The following is a 7,500-nucleotide window of genomic DNA, read 5'->3' as shown; positions in this document are numbered from 1 at the left end:
TACATTTTGAAATTATACTCAATACATAAAAAGCTTGGATTTTTTTTTAAAGTGTTTCACAAGTGAGTCTTGAAGGCCTTGCCTCTCTTGTTATTTCATTTTACCCATTGGCTGTGAGATGTCTGAATGAAAGGCAGTGGTTGGTTTAACTGGACGGTGGAGGTCCAGCACTGAGACTGTGACTTCACGTGTGGCGGCAATGGAAAGGGGCGACCATGGAGAGCATCATGTCAGCCACTCAGTCCACATTGATGAAATATTTGCATGGTGGATCCAGTTCGGGTCTTGGGGATGTTTCTGTCTGCTTTCTATGACTGCTGCTAACGCTGCTACTATTGCTACATTATATCATATTGTATTGTATTGTATTATATTGCACTGTATTGTATTATCGTTTCTACAGTAGACAGAATTTATAGACTGATTTTTTTTTCAAAGTGATTTCTCAATTTGAAATTACAGAAATTACCTAAAAAAAGTTCTATGACATAAAAACGAATGATATCTCAAATATCTAACCATTTCCCAGTACCTTCAATACTTTCTTCAAGCATCTTTTTTTTTTTCCAAATCAGTAGAAATATTTAACCCTAAAGAACTGTTTTCTTTTACACCCATGCTCTGAGTTTGTTTGCTGATTCTTAAACAGGGCTATGAAGAAAAGAACGGACAAATTTAACACTGCAACTCACACTAGAGCAATAATAAACCCAGACAGAAAGTACCACATGTTACACTCGTTAGGAATACATGCAGCAACACACTAGAACAACGATAAAACCAGACAACTGTAAACAGTCATGAAACATTCATAGAATGCATGCCGCAAGAAACTCTGGGGCAATTGTTGCGCCAGACAATAGGTATAAATGAATGAAAGCTATCGGTCACGGTGTGTGTGAGTGTGTGTGAGTGAAAACTGTGTTTGATAGTTTATTGAGAAAAAAGAAAAAAAAGAAAGAAAAAGTATGAAAAAAAAGAAGAGGATGGAGACCCCACAAAAAAATAAGAGAAAGAAAGAAACAACAACAACAACAAATATTCTTAAACAGTATTTCTCTGACATGAACACGATGCTATATCTTAATGTGCCAGTATTCTATATGACCAGTGCTCATCTGAATGAGGGTGACAGAGGTGCACAGAGAGAGAGAGAGCGATATCATGTCTGGGCATCAGAACCATCCCGTCAGCAACGCAATAAAGCCGAAAATTTGCGAACATTTATATTTCCTCGTTGGGTTTTATTTCATCAATTTTATCTGTCTATCTATCTATCTATCGAGGGAAGGGGTATATATAAATGTGTGTGTGTGTGTGTGTGTGTGTGTGTGTGTGTGTGTGCTCTTACGTGCGCGTGCGCACATGTTTACGCGCGCGCGTGTGTGTGTGTGTGTGTGTGTGTGTGTGTGTGTGCGTGTGTGTGTGTGTGTGTGTTGTGCGCATGTGTGTGTGTGTGTGTGTGTGTGTGTGTGTGTGAGTGTGTGTGAGTGCGTGCGTGCGTGTTCCATAAACATTAACCCACCGTTCTCTCTTACCCCCCTCCCCCCCCCCCCCCCCCCATCCCCCCCCGCTCCCCTCCTCTGCATCCGAAGCTTGAAACCTCCGAAACAAACAAGTTTATCTATTGCCTAATGAGGCACACTTAATTCCCCTTTGCGAATGAGTCAGTCTCTCTCTCTCTCTCTCTCTCTCTCTCTCTCTCTCTCTCTCTCTCTCTCTTCATATTAATAGCATTTCGCATTCATATGTCCGCGAGAAAGGGTATGCTGCGTCTTATTTACTTTGATACTTACATGTTTTTTCACATGTGTCAGTGAATGAATGTCAGTAGCACGAGGGTCCCCATTCTTCACAAAGGCCTGATCAACAAATCATTCAGGATTCTCTTTGTCTGTCTGTCTGGCTTTCATTTTTTGCCCTGTTTTTCAATGTCGAAGAAGGAATTTCAAGAATAGAATTCTGTGGCTCAGGCTATTTGATCCCGATCATTATCAAATTGTAATGTACTGGTCTTGAGGCCATAGCCGGCAAATCCTCGAAATTTAATCCATTGTTGTTGTTTGTTGTTTTGTTGTTGTTGAAACACAAGCAAATTGGAGTAGAAACATATCATCATCGGCGAAGATTTGTATTTGTATTTGTTTTTTGTTTTTTTATCACAACAGATTTCTCTGTGAAATTCGGGCTGCTCTCCCCATGGAGACCGAGTCGCTACACTACAGCGCCACCCATTTTTTTGTATTTTTTCCTGCATGCAGTTTTATTTGTTTTTCTTATCGAAGTGGATTTTTCTACATAATTTTGCCAGGAACAACCCTTTTGTTGCCGTGGGTTCTTTTACGTGCGCTAGGTGCATGCTGCACGCGGGACCTCGGTTTATCGTCTCATCCGAATGACTAGTGTCCAGACCAGCACTCAAGGTCTAGTGGAGGGGGAGAAAATATCGGCGGCTGAGCCGTGATTCGAACCAGCGCGCTCAGATTCTCTCGCTTCCTAGGCGGACGCGTTACCTCTAGGCCATCACTCCATGTGAGATTATGAAGAGATGAACAATCAAACAAACATTGAAATAAATATGACAAGTCGTATGCAGTGCAATTGTCAAACATCCTTGACAACAGCTATTTGGTATGTTATGCTGCAAGAACCTACGTGGCAAACGTTCTAACTCTCCACCCCCGCCCCCTCCAACCCCAAAACCCTCCCCAACTCCCACCCATCCAGACAGACATCTACACCCTCGTCAAAAGAGATGTAAGATAGAAGAGCAGACAGGCGGGGTTGATCAGTGCATCATCGTCATCTGTCTTCACAAATGCTGAATGTCGTTGCCACATCGAGAATGAAATTACCATTGTTATTTATAGGGCTGATGAAATTACCGTTCTTCGTACGGGTGAATAAAGTTACAGTTATTTGTATAAGTGAATGGGATTATTGTTATTTATAGGGGTGAAAATAAACAACGTCGTGGGGGGTAGACCAGTTTGTCACAATACATTTGTCATGTAGGCTAGCGTTAAGACGGTGAGAAGAAAAGCTTTCTTCACATGTGACTCATGGCACCATCGAGGCCCTATCGTACAGCCTGAATAATTTCAGACATTCAACAAAGAGAAAGAGAGAAAGAAAGAAAGCTAGATAGATAGAGAGAGAGAGGGACAGAGACATAGACAGTCAGAGAGACAGAGAGAGACAAAGAGACAGAGAGGAGTACAGAAGGAGAAGGAGAAGGAAAAGAAAAAGAAGGAGAGGAGGAGGAGGAGCAATAAAACGAGGAGAGCCCAGGCCCAGGATAAAGACGCTGAACCGGATCACTATCAAATTGTGATAAACTGGTCAATGGGCCCATAGCCGACAAACCCACAAAATTAAACCACTTTTTTTTTCTTTTTTCTTTTTTTTGCACAGTTCTGCTGAAACACAAACAAATCGGAGCAGAAACACGCCATCATTGGCAGAGGCAACAAACAAAGAAACAAAGAAACAAATAGGTTACAGATGCGTGCAATGCAATCGTGAAACATCCATGACAACAACAGCGGCCGGCCTGGCATGTTACTGCCTTTACAAGAACAAGAACGTACGTGGCAAATGTGACAGGGAGACAGAGAGATGCACAGATATAGGAGGAGGTATAGAAGAAGAAGAAGATGATGATGAAGAAGACCACCAACAAGAACAAGAGCAAGAAGAAGTAGAACCAGAAGAAGACCCATGACAACAGCCGCCTGGCATGTTATTGCCCCCACGAGAAAAGGAACGCATGTAGCAAAATGCGACAGAGAGACACGGAGATATAAAGAGACAGATGGAGGAATGCAAGAAGTACAAAAAAAGAACAAGATCCATGATAACAGCCGTCTTACATGTTATCCACCTCCAACAGAACAATAAGGTATGTAGTCAGTGCTTAAACCCCTTCCTACCTCTCCCAGCCCCATCTAATCGATTACCTGCTCTCCCCTCCCCCCCTCCCTGCCCCTCCCCTTCCCCACTCTTGTCATGGAAGAAAGAAAAAAACCCAGGCAGGCAGGGCTGATCAGTGCATAATCGTTATCTGCTTTTCCATGGCTGAATTTCGTGATGCACAGAGGATGGGATTATCACTGTTATTAAGAGGTGAGAATGATAAAACTGTTAGTTAGAGAGGTGAGTGGGATTATTGTTATCAAAAAGGATGAATGGGATTAGGGGTGAATGGGATTATCGTTATGTGTAGGGGTGAATGGGATTAGGGGTGAATGGGATTATTGTTATCTATAGGGATGAATGGGATTAGGGTGAATGGGATTATTGTTATCTATAGGGATGAATGGGATTAGGGGTGAATGGGATTATCGTTATCTACAGGGATGAATGGGATTAGGGGTGAATGGGATTATTGTTATCTATAGGGATGAATGGGATTAGGGTTGAATGGGATTATTGTTATCTATAGGGATGAATGGGATTAGGGGTGAATGGGATTGTTGTTATCTACAGGCATGCATGGGATTAGGGGTGAATAGGATTATTGTTATCTACAGGGATGAATGGGATTAGGGGTGAATGGGATTGTTGTTATCTACAGGGATGCATGGGATTAGGGGTGAATGGGATTGTTGTTATCTACAGGGATGAATGGGATTAGGGGTGAATGGGATTGTTGTTATCTACAGGCATGCATGGGATTAGGGGTGAATGGGATTATCGTTATCTATAGGGATGAATGGGATTAGGGGTGAATGGGATTGTTGTTATCTACAGGGATGCATGGGATTAGGGGTGAATGGGATTGTTGTTATCTATAGGGATGAATGGGATTATCGTTATCTATAGGGATGTATGGGATTAGGGGTGAATGGGATTGTTGTTATCTACAGGGATGAATGGGATTAGGGGTGAATGGGATTATCGTTATCTATAGGGAAGAATGGGATTAGGGGTGAATGGGATTATCGTTATCTATAGGGATGAATGGGATTAGGGGTGAATGGGATTATCGTTATCTATAGGGATGAATGGGATTAGGGGTGAATGGGATTATCGTTATCTATAGGGATGAAAGGGATTAGGGTGAATGGGATTGTTGTTATCTACAGGGATGCATGGGATTAGGGTGAATGGGATTATTGTTATCTATAGGGATGCATGGGATTAGGGTGAATGGGATTATCGTTATCTATAGTGATGAATGGGATTAGGGGTGAATGGGATTATCGTTATGTGTAGGGGTGAATGAGGTTATTGCTGTTTATAGCGGTGAATGAGATCATGGATATTTGTAGGGGTGGATGAGATCTTGGTTATTTATAAGGGTGAGTGAGGGCATTGCTATATACAGGGGTGAGTGACATTATTGCTGTCTATAGGCGTGGATGAGACTGTTGTTCTTTATAGGGGTAGAAACAAACAGCGTCTAGGGGTTGACCAGTGTATCGTTGCAATGAATTTGCCATTTAGAATAATGTAATACTCTGAAATGAAAAAAAGAAAGTTTTCTTTCGAAATGATTCAAGGCGCAGTCGTGATCCTATTGAACAGCTGGAATCGTTTTTAGACATTAAATGAAATGAGGGAGAGAGAGAGAGAGAGAGAGACAGAGAGAGAGAGACAGAGACAGAGACAGAGACAGAGACAGAGACAGAGACAGAGAGAGACAGAGAAACACACAGACACACTCAGGCAGAGACAGAGGCAGACAAAGAGAGAGAGAGAGACAGACTGACAGAGACTAAGACAGAGACAGAGTAATACTATAGAAGAAGAGGAAGAAGAAGAAGCAGAAGCAGAAGCAGAAACACACACACACACACACACACACACACACACACACACACACACACACACACACACACACACACACACACACACACGAGCGCGCGCGAAAAATAAGAACTTACAAAACAACAACAAACAAACAAAACAGAATAGAACAAAATAAAGCAAACAAAAAGAAATAAACTAAAAACGCGGAGAGCCCATGCCGATGCGTTAAGCAAATGTTTTAGCTGAACATAATGATTTAGCATCACGAATGTCTGCAACGTGATCAAAACATAATGATTTTGCATCACGAATGTCTGCAACATGATCAAAACCAACACAGGTGCGTGTCATTAATTTTGGTCATTAAAAAAAAGAAAGAAAGAAAGAAAGGAAAAGAAAAGGAAAAACAAGTAAAGTAATCGCCTCTTTCTTCTTCTCTATTTCTCTTCTTTGAACATCTCATTACTTCCCCTCTTCAAAACAGCTGGTTATTTTATATTTTGAAGAGCGCTTTTCTCACAAATTTGTGTCCCGGCGAAGCGCACATGTAAGGCGCAGGAGCAGCTGCACATTGCGGTAAAATTCAACAAAATGTAGCGCACACACACACACACACACACACACACACACACACACACACACACACACACACACACACACACAAACAAACAAACAGGCGCACTACGCACGTACACGCACACAATCTCTCTCTCTCTCTCTCTCTCTCTCTGATAATGTCAGGTATTTCATAGAGGAAACAAAATGACCTGGGGAGAATAAGACCTGGATTTTGTCAGGAAAGGATGGTAATGTATTGACTATCTGCATTATTTTATGGGAGAAAAAGAAGGCAGGTGATGATACCGTGATTATTTCATGAACTTTTACAGAAAAAAGAAGATTAACATGAGATTATTTATTATTTCTGGATTTAGTGGAAGAAATATGATAATATGACTCCAATCTCGGGAATATGAGTGAAAGCGAAGGATAATACTGAGATCATTTCAGGTGTTTTACGGTACAAAAAAACGAGGCAAACAAATACACAGGCAAACAAGAAAGAATGAATTCACATATAAGCTAAAAAAAAAACTTAGTGGAGGTAAAAGAAGAGACAGCATGGAATGATACATCTGTCATTTCAGATATTCTACTGAGGAAAAAAAGGGAGAAAGGCAGAGAAAGATAATGCCTAGATTATTATAGGAATGTTGCACTACTGTTTTTGTATTGTTTCATGTCGGGCGCTTACAGCCCATTTCATGGGGAGTATGCACCATGTAAGTACTGTATTATTATCATTATATTCATCTTCATCATCATCAGCAGCAGCATTATTATTGATTATTGTTGTTGTTGTTAGAAGGGAGTGAAAAAAGTACGACACCCAGGTTATGAAAATGATACTTCATGGGGAAACGAAGTGAGAGGCGAACTGAGAAGATTTAGATTGTTCTGGGAAACATCCGAAGGCGCAATAGCCGAATGGTTAAACCGTCGGACTTTCAATATGAGGGTTCCGGGTTCGAATCTCGGTGGCGCCTGGTGGGTTAAAGGTGGAGATTTTTACGATCTCCCAGGTCAACATATGTGTAGACCTGCCAGTGCCTGAACCCCCTTCGTGTGTATACGCACGCAGAAGATCAAATACGCACGTTACAGATCCTGTAATCCATGTCAGCGTTCGGTGGGTTATGGAAACAAGAATATACCCAGCATGCACACCCCTGAAAAAGGAGTATG

Source organism: Babylonia areolata, chromosome 1 (genome assembly GCF_041734735.1).
Source record: "Babylonia areolata isolate BAREFJ2019XMU chromosome 1, ASM4173473v1, whole genome shotgun sequence".
Classification (NCBI taxonomy): domain Eukaryota; kingdom Metazoa; phylum Mollusca; class Gastropoda; order Neogastropoda; family Buccinidae; genus Babylonia; species Babylonia areolata.
Note: the sequence above shows the minus strand (reverse complement) of the source record.